The sequence below is a fragment of the Zonotrichia albicollis genome, chromosome 35, assembly GCF_047830755.1.
Source record: "Zonotrichia albicollis isolate bZonAlb1 chromosome 35, bZonAlb1.hap1, whole genome shotgun sequence".
In the NCBI taxonomy this organism is placed as follows: Eukaryota; Metazoa; Chordata; class Aves; order Passeriformes; family Passerellidae; genus Zonotrichia; species Zonotrichia albicollis.
The window spans coordinates 275,137-292,730 of record NC_133853.1 but is presented as its reverse complement, the minus strand read 5'-3'; positions in this window follow the sequence as shown (position 1 = coordinate 292,730).

The window sequence follows — 17,594 nt, the reverse complement described above, 5'->3', positions numbered from 1 at the left end:
TGCTGAGTCGGGCTGGTTTGATAGAGCCAAGTGGCTCCTGCAATCTGCCAGCCAGAAGGTGGCCAGGTCAATTTTACTTCCAGGGAAAAGGGCCGGTAGTTTGTGTTTGGGGGCCTGAGGCTGGGAGTGGCCGGCTGGCTCCTGAAAATCCACGTTACGCAGGATGTTTCCCAAATGAAAAATGGCACCAGTGCCAAGTCTGTCTGGTTTGATAGTACCACGTGGCTCCTGCAATTTGCCAGCCAGAAGATGGGCAGGTCTGTTTTACTTCCAGGGAAAAGGGGCGTAGTTTTTGTTTGGGGCCCTGCGGCTGGGAATGGCCGGCTGGCTCCTTAAAATCCACGGCGGGCATGATGGTTCCCAGACCCAAGGTGGCACCAGTGCCGAGTTGGGCTGGTGTGATAGAGCCATGTGGCTCCTGCAATCTGCCAGCCGGAAGCGGGGTGGGTGAGTTTTGTTTGCCAGGGAAAAAGGCCGTGGTTTTTTTTCCGGGGCCTGTGGCCTGGAATGGCCGGCTGGTTCCTAAAAATCCACGCCGCGCAGGATGGTTCCCAGACCCAAAGGGGCACCAGTGCCGAGTCGGGCTGGTTTGATAGAGCCAAGTGGCTCCTGCAATCTGCAATCCAGAAGATGGGTAGATCAGTTTTACTTCCAGGGGAAAAGGCTGTAGTTTGTGTTTGGGGGCCTGTGGCTCGGTGTGGCCGGCTGGCTCCTGAAAATCCACGTTACGCAGGATGTTTCCGAAATGAAAAATGGCACCAGTGCCAAGTCGGGCTGGTTTGATAGAGCCATGTGGCTCCTGCAATCTGCCAGCCAGAAGATGGGCAGGTCTGTTTTACTTTCAGGGAAAAGGGCCGTAGTTTTTGTTTGGGGCCCTGCGGCTGGGAATGTCCGGCTGGCTCCTTAAAATCCACGGCGCGCATGATGGTTCCCAGACCCAAGGTGGCACCAGTGCCGAGTTGGGCTGGTGTGATAGAGCCAAGTGTCTCCTGCAATCTGCCAGCCAGAAGCGGGGTGGGTGAGTTTTGTTTGCCAGGGAAAAAGGCCGTGGTTTTTTTCCGGGGCCTGTGGCCTGGAATGGCTGGCTGGTTCCTTAAAATCCACGCCGCGCAGGATGGTTCCCAGATGAAAGGTGGCACCAGTGCCGAGTCGGGCTGGTTTGATAGAGCCAAGTGGCTCCTGCAATCTGACAGCCAGAAGACGGGCAGGTCAGTTTTACTTCCAGGGAAAAGGGCCGTAGTTTGTGTTTGGGGGCCTGTGGCTGGGAGTGGCCGACTGGCTCCTGAAAATGCACGATACGCAGGATGGTTCCCAGACCCAAGGGGGCACCAGTGCCAAATCGGGCTGGTTTGACAGAGCCAAGTGGCTCCTGCAATCTGCCAGCCAGAAGATGGGCAGGTCAGTTTTACTTCCAGGGAAAATGACCATAGCTTTAGTTAGGGGGCCTGTGGCTGGGAGTGGCCGGCTGGCTCCTGAAAATCCACGATACGCAGGATGGTTCCCAAATTAAAAATGGCACCAGTGCCAAGTCGGGCTGGTTTGATAGTACCACGTGGCTCCTGCAATCTGCCAGCCAGAAGATGGGCAGGTCAGTTTTACTTCCAGTGAAAAGGGCCGTAGATTGTGTTTGGGGGCCTGTGGCTGGGAATGGCCGGCTGGCTCCTTAAAATCCACGCCGCGCATGATGGTTCCCAGACCCAAGGTGGCACCAGTGCCGAGTCGGGCTTGTTTGATAGAGCCAAGGGGCTCCTGCAATCTGCCAGCCAGAAGCGGGGTGGTTGAGTTTTGTTTGCCATGGAAAAGGGCCGTGGTTTGTTTTCGGGGCCTGTGGCTGGGAAAGGCCGGCTGGCTCCTGAAAATCCACGCCACGCAGAATGGTTCCCAGACCCAAGGGGGCACCAGTGCCGAGTCGGGCTGCTTTGATAGAGCTAAGTGGCTCCTGCGATCTGCCAGCTAGAAGATGGACAGGCCAGTTTTACTTCCGGGGAAGAGGGCCGGTAGTTTTTCTTTGGGGGCCTGAGGTTGGGATTGGCCGGCGGGCTCCTGAAAATGCACGATACTCAAGATGATTGCCAGACCCAAGTTGGCACCACTGCCAAGTCGGGCTGGTTTGATAGAGCCATGTGGCTCCTGCAATCTGCCAGCCAGAAGATGGGCAGGTCAGTTTTACTTCCAGGGAAAAGGGCCGTAGTTTGTGTTTGGGGGCCTGTGGCTGGGAGTGGCCGGCTGGCTCCTGAAAATCCACGATACGCAGGATGGTTCCCAGATGAAAGGTGGCACCAGTGCCAAATCGGGCTGGTTTTATAGAGCCAAGTGTCTCCTGCAATCTGCCAGCCAGAAGATGGGCAGGTCAGTTTTACTTCCAGGGAAAAGGGTCGTATTTTTTGTTCGAGGGCCTGAGGCTGGGAGTGGCCAGCTGGCACCCGAAAATCCCCGATACACCGGATGGTTCCCAGATGAAAGGTGGCACCAGTGCCGAGGCGGGCTGGTTTGATAGAGCCAAGTGGCTCCTGCAATCTGCCAGCCAGAAGCGGGGTGTGTGAATTTTGTTTGCCAGGGAAAGTGCCGTGGTTTGTTTTCGGGGGCCTGTGGATCGGAATGGCCGGCTGGCTCCTTGAAATCCACGCCGCGCAGGATGGTTCCCAGACCCAAGGGGGCACCAGTGCGAGTCGGGCTGGTTTGATAGAGCCAAGTGGCTCCTGCAATCTGCCAGCCAGAAGCGGGGTGGGTGAGCTTTGTTTGCCAGGAAAAAGGCCCGTAGTTTGTGTTTGGGGGCCTGTGGTTGTTAATGGCCGGCTGGCTCCTGAAAATCCGCGATACGCATGATGGTTCCGAGATGAATGGTGGCACCAGTGCCGAGTCAGGCTGGTTTGATAGTACCAAGTGAATCCTGCATTCTGCCAGCCAGAAGATGGGCAGGTCAGTTTTACTTCCAGGGAAAATGACCATAGCTTTAGTTAGGGGGCCTGTGGCTGGGAATGGCCGGCTGGCTCCTGAAATTTCACGATACGCAAGATGCTTCCCAAATGAAAAATGGCACCAGTGCCAAGTAGAGCTGGTTTGATTGAGTTAAGTGGCTCCTGCAATCTGCCAGCCAGAAGGTGGGCAGGTCAGTTTTACTTCCAGGGAAAAGGGCCGTAGTTTGTGTTTTGGGGCCTGTGGCTGGGAGTGGCCGGCTGGCTCCTGAAAATCCACGATACGCAGGATGGTTCCCAAATTAAAAATGGCACCAGTGCCAAGTCGGGCTGGTTTGATAGTACCACGTGGCTCCTGCAATCTGCCAGCCAGAAGATGGGCAGGTCAGTTTTACTTCCAGTGAAAAGGGCCGTAGATTGTGTTTGGGGGCCTGTGGCTGGGAATGGCCGGCTGGCTCCTTAAAATCCACGCCGCGCATGATGGTTCCCAGACCCAAGGTGGCACCAGTGCCGAGTCGGGCTTGTTTGATAGAGCCAAGGGGCTCCTGCAATCTGCCAGCCAGAAGCGGGGTGGTTGAGTTTTGTTTGACATGGAAAAGGGCCGTGGTTTGTTTTCGGGGCCTGTGGCTGGGAAAGGCCGGCTGGCTCCTGAAAATCCACGCCACGCAGAATGGTTCCCAGACCCAAGGGGGCACCAGTGCCGAGTCGGGCTGCTTTGATAGAGCTAAGTGGCTCCTGCGATCTGCCAGCTAGAAGATGGACAGGTCAGTTTTACTTCCGGGGAAGAGGGCCGGTAGTTTTTGTTTGGGGGCCTGAGGCTGGGAGTGGCCGGAGGGCTCCTGAAAATGCACGATACACAAGATGATTGCCAGACCCAAGTTGGCACCACTGCCAAGACGGGCTGGTTTGATAGGGCCATGTGGCTCCTGCAATCTGCCAGCCAGAAGATGGGCAGGTCAGTTTTACTTCCAGGGAAAAGGGCCGTAGTTTGTGTTTGGGGGCCTGTGGCTGGGAGTGGCCGACTGGCTCCTGAAAATGCACGATACGCAGGATGGTTCCCAGACCCAAGGGGGCACCAGTGCCAAATCGGGCTGGTTTGATAGAGCCAAGTGAATCCTGCATTCTGCCAGCCAGAAGATGGACAGGTCAGTTTTACTTCCAGGGAAAAGGACCATAGCTTTAGTTAGGGGGCCTGTGGCTGGGAATGGCCGTCTGGCTCCTGAAAATCCACGATACGCAGGATGGTTCCCAGATGAAAGGTGGCACCAGTGCCGAGTCGGGCTGGTTTGATAGAGCCAAGTGGCTCCTGCAATCTGCCAGCCATATGATGGGCAGGTCAGTTTACTTCCAGAGAAAAGGGCCGTAGTTTGTGTTTGGGGGCCTGCGGCTGGAAATGGCCGGCTGGCTCCTGAAAATCCACGATACGCAGGATGGTTCCCAGATGAAAGGTGGCACCAGTGCCGAGTCGGGCTTGTTTGATAGAGCCAAGTGGCTCCTGCAATCTGCCAGCCAGAAGCGCGGTGGGTGAGTTTTGTTTGCCATGGAAAAGGGCTGTGGTTTGTTTTCGGGGCCTGTGGCTGGGAAAGGCCGGCTGGCTCCTGAAAATCCACGCCACGCAGAATGGTTCCCAGACCCAAGGGGGCAACAGTGCCGAGTCGGGCTGTTTTGATAGAGCCAAGTGGCTCCTGCAATCTGCCAGCCAGAAGATGGGCAGGTCAGTTTTACTTCCAGGGAAAAGGGCCGGTAGTTTTTCTTTGGGGGCCTGAGGCTGGGATTGGCCGGCGGGCTCCTGAAAATGCACGATACTCAAGATGATTGCCAGACCCAAGTTGGCACCACTGCCAAGTCGGGCTGGTTTGATAGAGCCATGTGGCTCCTGCAATCTGCCAGCCAGAAGATGGGCAGGTCAGTTTTACTTCCAGGGAAAAGGGCCGTAGTTTGTGTTTGGGGGCCTGTGGCTGGGAGTGGCCGGCTGGCTCCTGAAAATCCACGATACGCAGGATGGTTCCCAGATGAAAGGTGGCACCAGTGCCTAGTCGGGCTGGTTTGATAGAGCCAAGTGTCTCCTGCAATCTGCCAGCCAGAAGATGGGCAGGTCAGTTTTACTTCCAGGGAAAAGGGTCGTATTTTTTGTTCGGGGGCCTGAGGCTGGGAGTGGCCAGCTGGCACCCGAAAATCCCCGATACACCGGATGGTTCCCAGATGAAAGGTGGCACCAGTGCCGAGGCGGGCTGGTTTGATAGAGCCAAGTGGCTCCTGCAATCTGCCAGCCAGAAGCGGGGTGTGTGAATTTTGTTTGCCAGGGAAAGTGCCGTGGTTTGTTTTCGGGTGCCTGTGGATCGGAATGGCCGGCTGGCTCCTTGAAATCCACGCCGCGCAGGATGGTTCCCAGACCCAAGGGGGCACCAGTGCGAGTCGGGCTGGTTTGATAGAGCCAAGTGGCTTCTGCAATCTGCCAGCCAGAAGCGGGGTGGGTGAGCTTTGTTTGCCAGGAAAAAGGCCCGTAGTTTGTGTTTGGGGGCCTGTGGTTGTTAATGGCCGGCTGGCTCCTGAAAATCCGCGATACGCATGATGGTTCCGAGATGAATGGTGGCACCAGTGCCGAGTCAGGCTGGTTTGATAGTACCAAGTGAATCCTGCATTCTGCCAGCCAGAAGATGGGCAGGTCAGTTTTACTTCCAGGGAAAATGACCATAGCTTTAGTTAGGGGGCCTGTGGCTGGGAATGGCCGGCTGGCTCCTGAAATTTCACGATACGCAAGATGCTTCCCAAATGAAAAATGGCACCAGTGCCAAGTAGAGCTGGTTTGATTGAGCTAAGTGGCTCCTGCAATCTGCCAGCCAGAAGGTGGGCAGGTCAGTTTTACTTCCAGGGAAAAGGGCCGTAGTTTGTGTTTTGGGGCCTGTGGCTGGGAGTGGCCGGCTGGCTCCTGAAAATCCACGATACGCAGGATGGTTCCCAAATTAAAAATGGCACCAGTGCCAAGTCGGGCTGGTTTGATAGTACCACGTGGCTCCTGCAATCTGCCAGCCAGAAGATGGGCAGGTCAGTTTTACTTCCAGTGAAAAGGGCCGTAGATTGTGTTTGGGGGCCTGTGGCTGGGAATGGCCGGCTGGCTCCTTAAAATCCACGCCGCGCATGATGGTTCCCAGACCCAAGGTGGCACCAGTGCCGAGTCGGGCTTGTTTGATAGAGCCAAGGGGCTCCTGCAATCTGCCAGCCAGAAGCGGGGTGGTTGAGTTTTGTTTGACATGGAAAAGGGCCGTGGTTTGTTTTCGGGGCCTGTGGCTGGGAAAGGCCGGCTGGCTCCTGAAAATCCACGCCACGCAGAATGGTTCCCAGACCCAAGGGGGCACCAGTGCCGAGTCGGGCTGCTTTGATAGAGCTAAGTGGCTCCTGCGATCTGCCAGCTAGAAGATGGACAGGTCAGTTTTACTTCCGGGGAAGAGGGCCGGTAGTTTTTGTTTGGGGGCCTGAGGCTGGGAGTGGCCAGCGGGCTCCTGAAAATGCACGATACTCAAGATGATTGCCAGACCCAAGTTGGCACCACTGCCAAGACGGGCTGGTTTGATAGAGCCATGTGGCTCCTGCAATCTGCCAGCCAGAAGATGGGCAGGTCAGTTTTACTTCCAGTGAAAAGGGCCGTAGATTGTGTTTGGGGGCCTGTGGCTGGGAATGGCCGTCTGGCTCCTGAAAATCCACGATACGCAGGATGGTTCCCAGATGAAAGGTGGCACCAGTGCCGAGTCGGGCTTGTTTGATAGAGCCAAGTGGCTCCTGCAATCTGCCAGCCAGAAGCGGGGTGGGTGAGTTTTGTTTGCCATGGAAAAGGGCTGTGGTTTGTTTTCGGGGCCTGTGGCTGGGAAAGGCCGGCTGGCTCCTGAAAATCCACGCCACGCAGAATGGTTCCCAGACCCAAGGGGGCACCAGTGCCGAGTCGGGCTGTTTTGATAGAGCCAAGTGGCTCCTGCAATCTGCCAGCCAGAAGATGGGCAGGTCAGTTTTACTTCCAGGGAAAAGGGCCGTAGTTTGTGTTTGGGGGTCTGAGGCTGGGAGTGGCCGGCTGGCTCCTGAAAATCCACGATACGCAGGATGGTTCCCAAATGAAAAATGGCACACGTGCCAAGTCGGGCTGGTTTGATAGTACCACGTGGCTCCTGCAATTTGCCAGCCAGAAGATGGGCAGGTCTGTTTTACTTCCAGGGAAAAGGGCCGTAGATTGTGTTTGGGGCCCTGTGGCTGGGAATGGCCGGCTGGCTCCTTAAAATCCACGCCGCGCATGATGGTTCCCAGACCCAAGGTGGCACCAGTGCCGAGTTGGGCTTGTTTGATAGAGCCATGTGGCTACTGCAATCTGCCAGCCAGAAGCGGGGTGGGTGAGTTTTGTTTGCCAGGGAAAAAGCCCGTGGTTTTTTTTCCGGGGCCTGTGGCCTGGAATGGCCAGCTGGTTCCTTTAAATCCACGCCGCGCAGGATGGTTCCCAGATGAAAGGTGGCACCAGTGCCGAGTCGGGCTGGTTTGATAGAGCTAGGTGGCTCCTGCAATCTGCCAGCCAGAAGATGGGCAGGTCAGTTTTACTTCCAAGAGAAAAGGGACGTAGTTTGTGTTTGGGGACCTGTGGCTGGCAGTGGCCGGCTGGCTCCTGAAAATCCACGATACGCAGGATGGTTCCCAGATGAATGGTGGCACCAGTGCCAAGTCGGGCTGGTTTGATAGTACCGAGTGGCTCCTGCAATCTGCCAGCCACAAGGCGGGCCGCTCAGATTTTCTTCCAGGGAAAATGGCCGTGGTATGTGTTTGGGGACCTGTGGCTGAGAGTGGCCGGCTGGCTCCTGAAAATCCACGATACACAGGATGATTCCCAGACCAAAGGGGCACCAGTGCCGAGTTGGGCTTGTTTGATAGAGCCATGTGGCCCCTGCAATCTGCCAGCCAGAAGCGGGGCGAGTCAGTTTTTTTTCCCAGGTTAAGGGGCCGTGGTTTGTGTTGGGGGCCTGTGGCTGGGAATGGCCAGCTGGCTCCTGAAAATCCACGATACGCAGGATGGTTCCCAGACCCAAGGGGGCACCAGTGCCAAGTCGGACTGGTTTGATAGTACGAAGTGTCTCCCGCAATCTGCCAGCCAGAAGATGGGCAGGTGAGTTTTACTTCCAGGGAAAAAGGCCGCAGTTTTTGTTTGGGGGCCTGTGGCTGGGAGTGGCCGGCTGCCTCCTGAAAATCCCCGATACACAGGATGGTTCCCAGATGAAAGGTGGCACCAGTGCCGAGTCGGGCTGGTTTGATAGAGCCAAGTGAATCCTGCAGTCTGCCAGCCAGAAGCGGGGTGGGTGAGTTTTGTTTGCCAGGGAAAAGGGCCGTGGTTTGTTTTCGGGGACCAGTGGCTGGAAATGGCCGGCTGGCTCCTGAAAATCCACGATACGCAGGATGGTTCCCAGATGAAAAGTGGCACCAGTGCGAGTCGGGCTGGTTTGATAGAGCTAAGTGTCTCCTGCAATCTGCCAGCCAGAAGATGGGCATGTCAGTTTTACTTCCAGGGAAAAGGGCCGTAGTTTGTGTTTGGGGGCCTGTGGCTGGGAGTGGCCAGCCGGCTCCTGAAAATCCACGATACGCAGGATGGTTCTCAAATGAAAAATGGCACCAGTGCCGAGTCGGGCTGGTTTGATAGTACCACGTGGCTCCTGCAATATGCCAGCCAGAAGATGGGCAGGTCTGTTTTACTTCCAGGGAAAAGGGCCGTAGTTTTTGTTTGGGGCCCTGCGGCTGGGAATGGCCGGCTGGCTCCTTAAAATCCACGGCGGGCATGATGGTTCCCAGACCCAAGGTGGCACCAGTGCCGAGTTGGGCTGGTGTGATAGAGCCATGTGGCTCCTGCAATCTGCCAGCCGGAAGCGGGGTGGGTGAGTTTTGTTTGCCACGGAAAAAGGCCGTGGTTTTTTTTCCGGGGCCTGTGGCCTGGAATGGCCGGCTGGTTCCTAAAAATCCACGCCGCGCAGGATGGTTCCCAGACCCAAAGGGGCACCAGTGCCGAGTCGGACTGGTTTGATAGAGCCAAGTGGCTCCTGCAATCTGCAATCCAGAAGATGGGTAGATCAGTTTTACTTCCAGGGGAAAAGGCTGTAGTTTGTGTTTGGGGGCCTGTGGCTCGGAGTGGCCGGCTGGCTCCTGAAAATCCACGTTACGTAGGATGTTTCCGAAATGAAAAATGGCACCAGTGCCAAGTCTGTCTGGTTTGATAGTACCACGTGGCTCCTGCAATCTGCCAGCCAGAAGATGGGCAGGTCTGTTTTACTTTCAGGGAAAAGGGCCGTAGTCTTTGTTTGGGGCCCTGCGGCTGGGAATGGCCGGCTGGCTCCTTAAAATCCACGGCGCGCATGATGGTTCCCAGACCCAAGGTGGCACCAGTGCCGAGTTGGGCTGGTGTGATAGAGCCATGTGGCTCCTGCAATCTGCCAGCCAGAAGCGGGGTGGGTGAGTTTTGTTTGCCAGGGAAAAAGGCCATGGTTTTTTTCCGGGGCCTGTGCCCTGGAATGGCCGGCTGGTTCCTTAAAATCCACGCCGCGCAGGATGGTTCCCCAGATGAAAAGTGGCACCAGTGCCGAGTCAGGCTGGTTTGATAGAGGCAAGTGTCTCCTGCAATCTGCAAGCCAGAAGATGGGCAGGTCAGTTTTACTTCCAGGGAAAAGGGCCGTAGTTTGTGTTTGGGGGCCTGTGGCTGGGAATGGCCGGCTGGCTCCTGAAAATCCACGATACGCAGGATGGTTCCCAGATGAAAGGTGGCACCAGTGCCGAGTCGGGCTGGTTTGATAGAGCCAAGTGTCTCCTGCAATCTGCCAGCCAGAAGATGGGCAGGTCAGTTTTACTTCCAGGGAAAAGGGTCGTATTTTTTGTTCGGGGGCCTGAGGCTGGGAGTGGCCAGCTGGCACCCGAAAATCCCCGATACACCGGATGGTTCCCAGATGAAAGGTGGCACCAGTGCCGAGTCGGGCTGGTTTGATAGAGCCAAGTGGCTCCTGCAATCTGCCAGCCAGAAGTGGGGTGTGTGAATTTTGTTTGCCAGGGAAAGTGCCGTGGATTGTTTTCGGGGGCCTGTGGATCGGAATGACCGGCTGGCTCCTTGAAATCCACACCGCGCAGGATGGTTCCCAGACCCAAGGGGGCACCAGTGCCGAGTCGGGCTGGGTTGATAGAGCCAAGTGGCTCCTGCAATCTGCCCGCCAGAAGATGGGCAGGTCAGTTTTACTTCAAGAGAAAAGGGCCGTAGATTGTATGTGGGGGCTTGTGGCTGGGGGTGGCCGGCTGGCTCCTGAAATTACACGATACGCAAGATGCTTCCCAAATGAAAAATGGCACCAGTGCCAAGTAGAGCTGGTTTGATTGAGCTAAGTGGCTCCTGCAATCTGCCAGCCAGAAGGTGGGCAGGTCTGTTTTACTTCCAGGGAAAAGGGCCGTAGTTTGTGTTTGGGGGCCTGAGGCTGGGAGTGGCCAGCTGGCTCCTGAAAATCCACGATACGCAGGATGGTTCCCAAATTAAAAATGGCACCAGTGCCAAGTCGGGCTGGTTTGATAGTACCACGTGGCTCCTGCAATCTGCCAGCCAGAAGATGGGCAGGTCAGTTTTACTTCCAGTGAAAAGCGCCGTAGATTTAGTTTGGGGCACTGCGGCTGGGAATGGCCGGCTGGCTCCTGAAAATCCACGATACGCAGGATGGTTCCCAGATGAAAGGTGGCACCAGTGCCGAGTCGGGCTGCTTTGATAGAGCTAAGTGGCTCCTGCGATCTGCCAGCTAGAAGATGGGCAGGTCAGTTTTACTTCCGGGGAAGAGGGCCGGTAGTTTTTGTTTGGGGGCCTGAGGCTGGGAGTGGCCGGCGGGCTCCTGAAAATGCACGATACTCAGGATGATTGCCATACCCAAGTTGGCACCACTGCCAAGTCGGGCTGGTTTGATAGAACCATATGGCTCCTGCAATCTGCCAGCCAGAAGATGGGCAGGTCAGTTTTATTTCCAGGGAAAAGGGCCGTAGTTTGTGTTTGGGGGCCTGTGGCTGGGAGTGGCCGACTGGCTCCTGAAAATGCACGATACTCAGGATGGTTCCCAGACCCAAGGGGGCACCAGTGCCAAATCGGGCTGGTTTGATAGAGCCAAGTGTCTCCTGCAATCTGCCAGCCAGAAGATGGGCAGGTCAGTTTTACTTCCAGGGAAAAGGGTCGTAGTTTTTGTTCGGGGACCTGAGGCTGGGATTGGCCAGCTGGCACCCGATAATCCCCGATACACCAGATGGTTCCCAGATGAAAGGTGGCACCAGTGCCGAGGCGGGCTGGTTTGATAGAGCCAAGTGGCTCCTGCAATCTGCCAGCCAGAAGCGGGGTGTGTGAATTTTGTTTGCCAGGGAAAGTGCCGTGGTTTGTTTTCGGGGGCCTGTGCATCGGAATGGCCGGCTGGCTCCTGAAAATACACGATACGCAAGATGCCTCCCAAATGAAAAATGGCACCAGTGCCAAGTCGGGCTGGTTTAATAGTACCAACTGGCTCCTGCAATCTGGCAGCCAGAAGATGGGCAGGTCTGTTTTACTTCCAGGGAAAAGGGCCGTCGTTTGTGTTTGGGGCCTGTGGCTGGGAATGGCCGGCTGGCTCCTTAAAATCCACGCCGCGCATGATGGTTCCCAGACCCAAGGTGGCACCAGTGCTGAGTTGGGCTGGTTTAATAGAGCCATGTGGCTCCTGATATCTGCCAGCCAGAAGCGGGGCAGCTGAGTTTTGTTTGCCAGGGTAAAGGTCCGTGGTTTGTGTTGGGGGCCTGCGGCTGGGAGTGGCCCGCTGGCTCCTGAAAATCCACAATACACTGGATGGTTCCCAGATGAATGGTGGCACGACTGCTGAGTCAGGCTGGTTTGATAGAGCCAAGTGTCTCCCGCAATCTGCCAGCCAGAAGATGGGCAGGTCAGTTTTACTTCCAGGGAAAAGGGCCGTAGTTTTTGTTTGGGGTCCAGTGGCTGGGAGTGGCCGGCTGGCTCCTGAAAATCCACGCTGCGCAGGATGGTTCCCAGACCCAAGGGGGCACCAGTGCCGAGTCGGGCTGGTTTGATAGAGCCAAGTGGCTCCTGCAATCTGCCAGCCAGAAGGTGGGCAGGTCAATTTTACTTCCAGGGAAAAGGGCCGGTAGTTTGTGTTTGGGGGTCTGAGGCTGGGAGTGGCCGGCTGGCTCCTGAAAATCCACGTTACGCAGGATGTTTCCCAAATGAAAAATGGCACCAGTGCCAAGTCTGTCTGGTTTGATAGTACCACGTGGCTCCTGCAATTTGCCAGCCACAAGATGGGCAGGTCTGTTTTACTTTCAGGGAAAAGGGCCGTAGTTTTTGTTTGGGGCCCTGCGGCTGGGAATGGCCGGCTGGCTCCTAAAAATCCACGGCGGGCATGATGGTTCCCAGACCCAAGGTGGCACCAGTGCCGAGTTGGGCTGGTGTGATAGAGCCATGTGGCTCCTGCAATCTGCCAGCCGGAAGCGGGGTGGGTGAGTTTTGTTTGCCAGGGAAAAAGGCCGTGGTTTTATTTCCGGGGCCTGTGGCCTGGAATGGCCGGCTGGTTCCTAAAAATCCACGCCGCGCAGGATGGTTCCCAGACCCAAAGGGGCACCAGGGCCGAGTCGGGCTGGTTTGATAGAGCCAAGTGGCTCCTGCAATCTGCAATCCAGAAGATGGGTAGATCAGTTTTACTTCCAGGGGAAAAGGCTGTAGTTTGTGTTTGGGGCCTGTGGCTCGGAGTGGCCGGCTGGCTCCTGAAAATCCACGTTACGCAGGATGTTTCCGAAATGAAAAATGGCACCAGTGCCAAGTCTGTCTGTTTTGATAGTACCACGTGGCTCCTGCAATCTGCCAGCCAGAAGATGGGCAGGTCTGTTTTACTTTCAGGGAAAAGGGCCGTAGTCTTTGTTTGTGGCCCTGCGGCTGGGAATGGCCGGCTGGCTCCTTAAAATCCACGGCGCGCATGATGGTTCCCAGACCCAAGGTGGCACCAGTGCCGAGTTGGGCTGGTGTGATAGAGCCATGTGGCTCCTGCAATCTGCCAGCCAGAAGCGGGGTGGGTGAGTTTTGTTTGCCAGGGAAAAAGGCCGTGGTTTTTTTCCGGGGCCTGTGGCCTGGAATGGCCGGCTGGTTCCTTAAAATCCACGCCGCGCAGGATGGTTCCCAGATGAAAGGTGGCACCAGTGCCGAGTCGGGCTGGTTTGATAGAGCCATGTGGCTCCTGCAATCTGACAGCCAGAAGACGGGCAGGTCAGTTTTACTTCCAGGGAAAAGGGCCGTAGTTTGTGTTTGGGGGCCTGTGGCTGGGAGTGGCCGACTGGCTCCTGAAAATGCACGATACGCAGGATGGTTCCCAGACCCAAGGGGGCACCAGTGCCAAATCGGGCTGGTTTGACAGAGCCAAGTGGCTCCTGCGATCTGCCAGCTAGAAGATGGACAGGTCAGTTTTACTTCCGGGGAAGAGGGCCGGTAGTTTTTGTTTGGGGGCCTGAGGCTGGGAGTGGCCGGCGGGCTCCTGAAAATGCACGATACTCAAGATGATTGCCAGACCCAAGTTGGCACCACTGCCAAGTCGGGCTGGTTTGATAGAGCCATGTGGCTCCTGCAATCTGCCAGCCAGAAGATGGGCAGGTCAGTTTTACTTCCAGGGAAAAGGGCCGTAGTTTGTGTTTGGGGGCCTGTGGCTGGGAGTGGCCGGCTGGCTCCTGAAAATCCACGATACGCAGGATGGTTCCCAGATGAAAGGTGGCACCAGTGCCGAGTCGGGCTGGTTTGATAGAGCCAAGTGTCTCCTGCAATCTGCCAGCCAGAAGATGGGCAGGTCACTTTTACTTCCAGGGAAAAGGGTCGTAGTTTTTGTTCGGGGGCCTGAGGCTGGGAGTGGCCAGCTGGCACCCGAAAATCCCCGATACCCCGGATGGTTCCCAGATGAAAGGTGGCACCAGTGCCGAGGCGGGCTGGTTTGATAGAGCCAAGTGGCTCCTGCAATCTGCCAGCCAGAAGCGGGGTGTGTGAATTTTGTTTGCCAGGGAAAGTGCCGTGGTTTGTTTTCGGGGGCCTGTGGATCGGAATGGCCGGCTGGCTCCTTGAAATCCACGCCGCGCAGGATGGTTCCCAGACCCAAGGGGGCACCAGTGCGAGTCGGGCTGGTTTGATAGAGCCAAGTGGCTCCTGCAATCTGCCAGCCAGAAGCGGGGTGGGTGAGCTTTGTTTGCCAGGAAAAAGGCCCGTAGTTTGTGTTTGGGGGCCTGTGGTTGTTAATGGCCGGCTGGCTCCTGAAAATCCGCGATACGCATGATGGTTCCGAGATGAATGGTGGCACCAGTGCCGAGTCAGGCTGGTTTGATAGTACCAAGTGGCTCCTGCAATCTGACAGCCAGAAGGTGGGCTGGTCAGTTTTACTTCCAGGGAAAAGGGCCGTAGTTTGTGTTTGGGGGCCTGTGGCTGGGAGTAGCCGACTGGCTCCTGAAAATGCACGATACGCAGGATGGTTCCCAGACCCAAGGTGGCACCAGTGCCAAATCGGGCTGGTTTGATAGAGCCAAGTGAATCCTGCATTCTGCCAGCCAGAAGATGGGCAGGTCAGTTTTACTTCCAGGGAAAATGACCATAGGTTTAGTTAGGGGGCCTGTGGCTGGGAATGGCCGGCTGGCTCCTGAAATTTCACGATACGCAAGATGCTTCCCAAATGAAAAATGGCACCAGTGCCAAGTAGAGCTGGTTTGATTGAGCTAAGTGGCTCCTGCAATCTGCCAGCCAGAAGGTGGGCAGGTCAGTTTTACTTCCAGGGAAAAGGGCTGTAGTTTGTGTTTGGGGGCCTGTGGCTGGGAGTGGCCGGCTGGCTCCTGAAAATCCACGATACGCAGGATGGTTCCCAAATTAAAAATGGCACCAGTGCCAAGTCGGGCTGGTTTGATAGTACCACGTGGCTCCTGCAATCTGCCAGCCAGAAGATGGGCAGGTCAGTTTTACTTCCAGTGAAAAGGGCCGTAGATTGTGTTTGGGGGCCTGTGGCTGGGAATGGCCGGCTGGCTCCTTAAAATCCACGCCGCGCATGATGGTTCCCAGACCCAAGGTGGCACCAGTGCCGAGTCGGGCTTGTTTTATAGAGCCAAGTGGCTCCTGCAATCTGCCAGCCAGAAGCGGGGTGGGTGAGTTTTGTTTGCCATGGAAAAGGGCCGTGGTTTGTTTTCGGGGCTTGTGGCTGGGAAAGGCCGGCTGGCTCCTGAAAATCCACGCCACGCAGAATGGTTCCCAGACCCAAGGGGGCACCAGTGCCGAGTCGGGCTGCTTTGATAGAGCTAAGTGTCTCCTGCGATCTGCCAGCTAGAAGATGGACAGGTCAGGTTTACTTCCGGGGAAGAGGGCCGGTAGTTTTTGTTTGGGGGCCTGAGGCTGGGAGTGGCCGGCGGGCTCCTGAAAATGCACGATACGCAGGATGGTTCCCAGACCCAAGGGGGCACCAGTGCCAAATCGGGCTGGTTTGATAGAGCCAAGTGAATCCTGCATTCTGCCAGCCAGAAGATGGACAGGTCAGTTTTACTTCCAGGGAAAAGGACCATAGCTTTAGTTAGGGGGCCTGTGGCTGGGAATGGCCGTCTGGCTTCTGAAAATCCACGATACGCAGGATGGTTCCCAGATGAAAGGTGGCACCAGTGCCGAGTGGGGCTGGTTTGATAGAGCCAAGTGTCTCCTACAATCTGCCAGCCAGAAGATGGGCAGGTCAGTTTTACTTCCAGGGAAAAGGGTCGTAGTTTTTGTTCGGGGACCTGAGGCTGGGAGTGGCCAGCTGGCACCCGAAAATCCCCGATACACCGGATGGTTCCCAGATGAAAGGTGGCACCAGTGCTGAGTCGGGCTGGTTTGATAGAGCCAAGTGGCTCCTGCAATCTGCCAGCCAGAAGCGGGGTGTGTGAATTTTGTTTGCCAGGGAAAGTGCCGTGGTTTGTTTTCGGGGGCCTGTGGATCGGAATGGCCGGCTGGCTCCTTGAAATCCACGCCGCGCAGGATGGTTCCCAGACCCAAGGGGGCACCAGTGCGAGTCGGGCTGGTTTGATAGAGCCAAGTGGCTCCTGCCATCTGCCAGCCAGAAGCGGGGTGGGTGAGCTTTGTTTGCCAGGAAAAAGGCCCGTAGTTTGTGTTTGGGGGCCTGTGGTTGTTAATGGCCGGCTGGCTCCTGAAAATCCGCGATACGCATGATGGTTCCGAGATGAATGGTGGCACCAGTGCCGAGTCAGGCTGGTTTGATAGTACCAAGTGGCTCCTGCAATCTGACAGCCAGAAGGTGGGCTGGTCAGTTTTACTTCCAGGGAAAAGGGCCGTAGTTTGTGTTTGGGGGCCTGTGGCTGGGAGTAGCCGACTGGCTCCTGAAAATGCACGATACGCAGGATGGTTCCCAGACCCAAGGTGGCACCAGTGCCAAATCGGGCTGGTTTGATAGAGCCAAGTGAATCCTGCATTCTGCCAGCCAGAAGATGGGCAGGTCAGTTTTACTTCCAGGGAAAAGGGCCGTAGATTGTGTTTGGGGCCCTGTGGCTGGGAATGGCCGGCTGGCTCCTTAAAATCCACGCCGCGCATGATGGTTCCCAGACCCAAGGTGGCACCAGTGCCGAGTTGGGCTGGTGTGATAGAGCCATGTGGCTACTGCAATCTGCCAGCCAGAAGCGGGGTGGGTGAGTTTTGTTTGCCAGGGAAAAAGCCCGTGGTTTTTTTTCCGGGGCCTGTGGCCTGGAATGGGCAGCTGGTTCCTTTAAATCCACGCCGCGCAGGATGGTTCCCAGATGAAAGGTGGCACCAGTGCCGAGTCGGGCTGGTTTGATAGAGCTAGGTGGCTCCTGCAATCTGCCAGCCAGAACATGGGCAGGTCAGTTTTACTTCCAGGGAAAAGGGCCGTAGTTTGTGTTTGGGGACATGTGGCTGGCAGTGGCTGGCTGGCTCCTGAAAATCCACGATACGCAGGATGGTTCCCAGATGAATGGTGGCACCAGTGCCAAGTCGGGCTGGTTTGATAGTACCGAGTGGCTCCTGCAATCTGCCAGCCACAAGGCGGGCCGCTCAGATTTTCTTCCAGGGAAAATGGCCGTGGTATGTGTTTGGGGCCCTGTGGCTGAGAGTGGCCGGCTGGCTCCTGAAAATCCACGATACACAGGATGATTCCCAGACCAAAGGGGCACCAGTGCCGAGTTGGGCTGGTTTGATAGAGCCATGTGGCTCCTGCAATCTGCCAGCCAGAAGCGGGGCGAGTCAGTTTTGTTTGCCAGGTTAAGGGGCCGTGGTTTGTGTTGGGGGCCTGTGGCTGGGAATGGCCGGCTGGCTCCTGAAAATCCACGATACGCAGGATGGTTCCCAGACCCAAGGGGGCACCAGTGCCAAGTCGGACTGGTTTGATAGTACGAAGTGTCTCCCGCAATCTGCCAGCCAGAAGATGGGCAGGTGAGTTTTACTTCCAGGGATAAAGGCCGCAGATTTTGTTTGGGGGCCTGTGGCTGGGAGTGGCCGGCTGGCTCCTGAAAATCCACGATACACAGGATGGTTCCCAGATGAAAGGTGGCACCAGTGCCGAGTCGGGCTGGTTTGATAGAGCCAAGTGTCTCCTGCAGTCTGCCAGCCAGAAGCGGGGTGGGTGAGTTTTGTTTGGCAGGGAAATGGGCCGTGGTTTG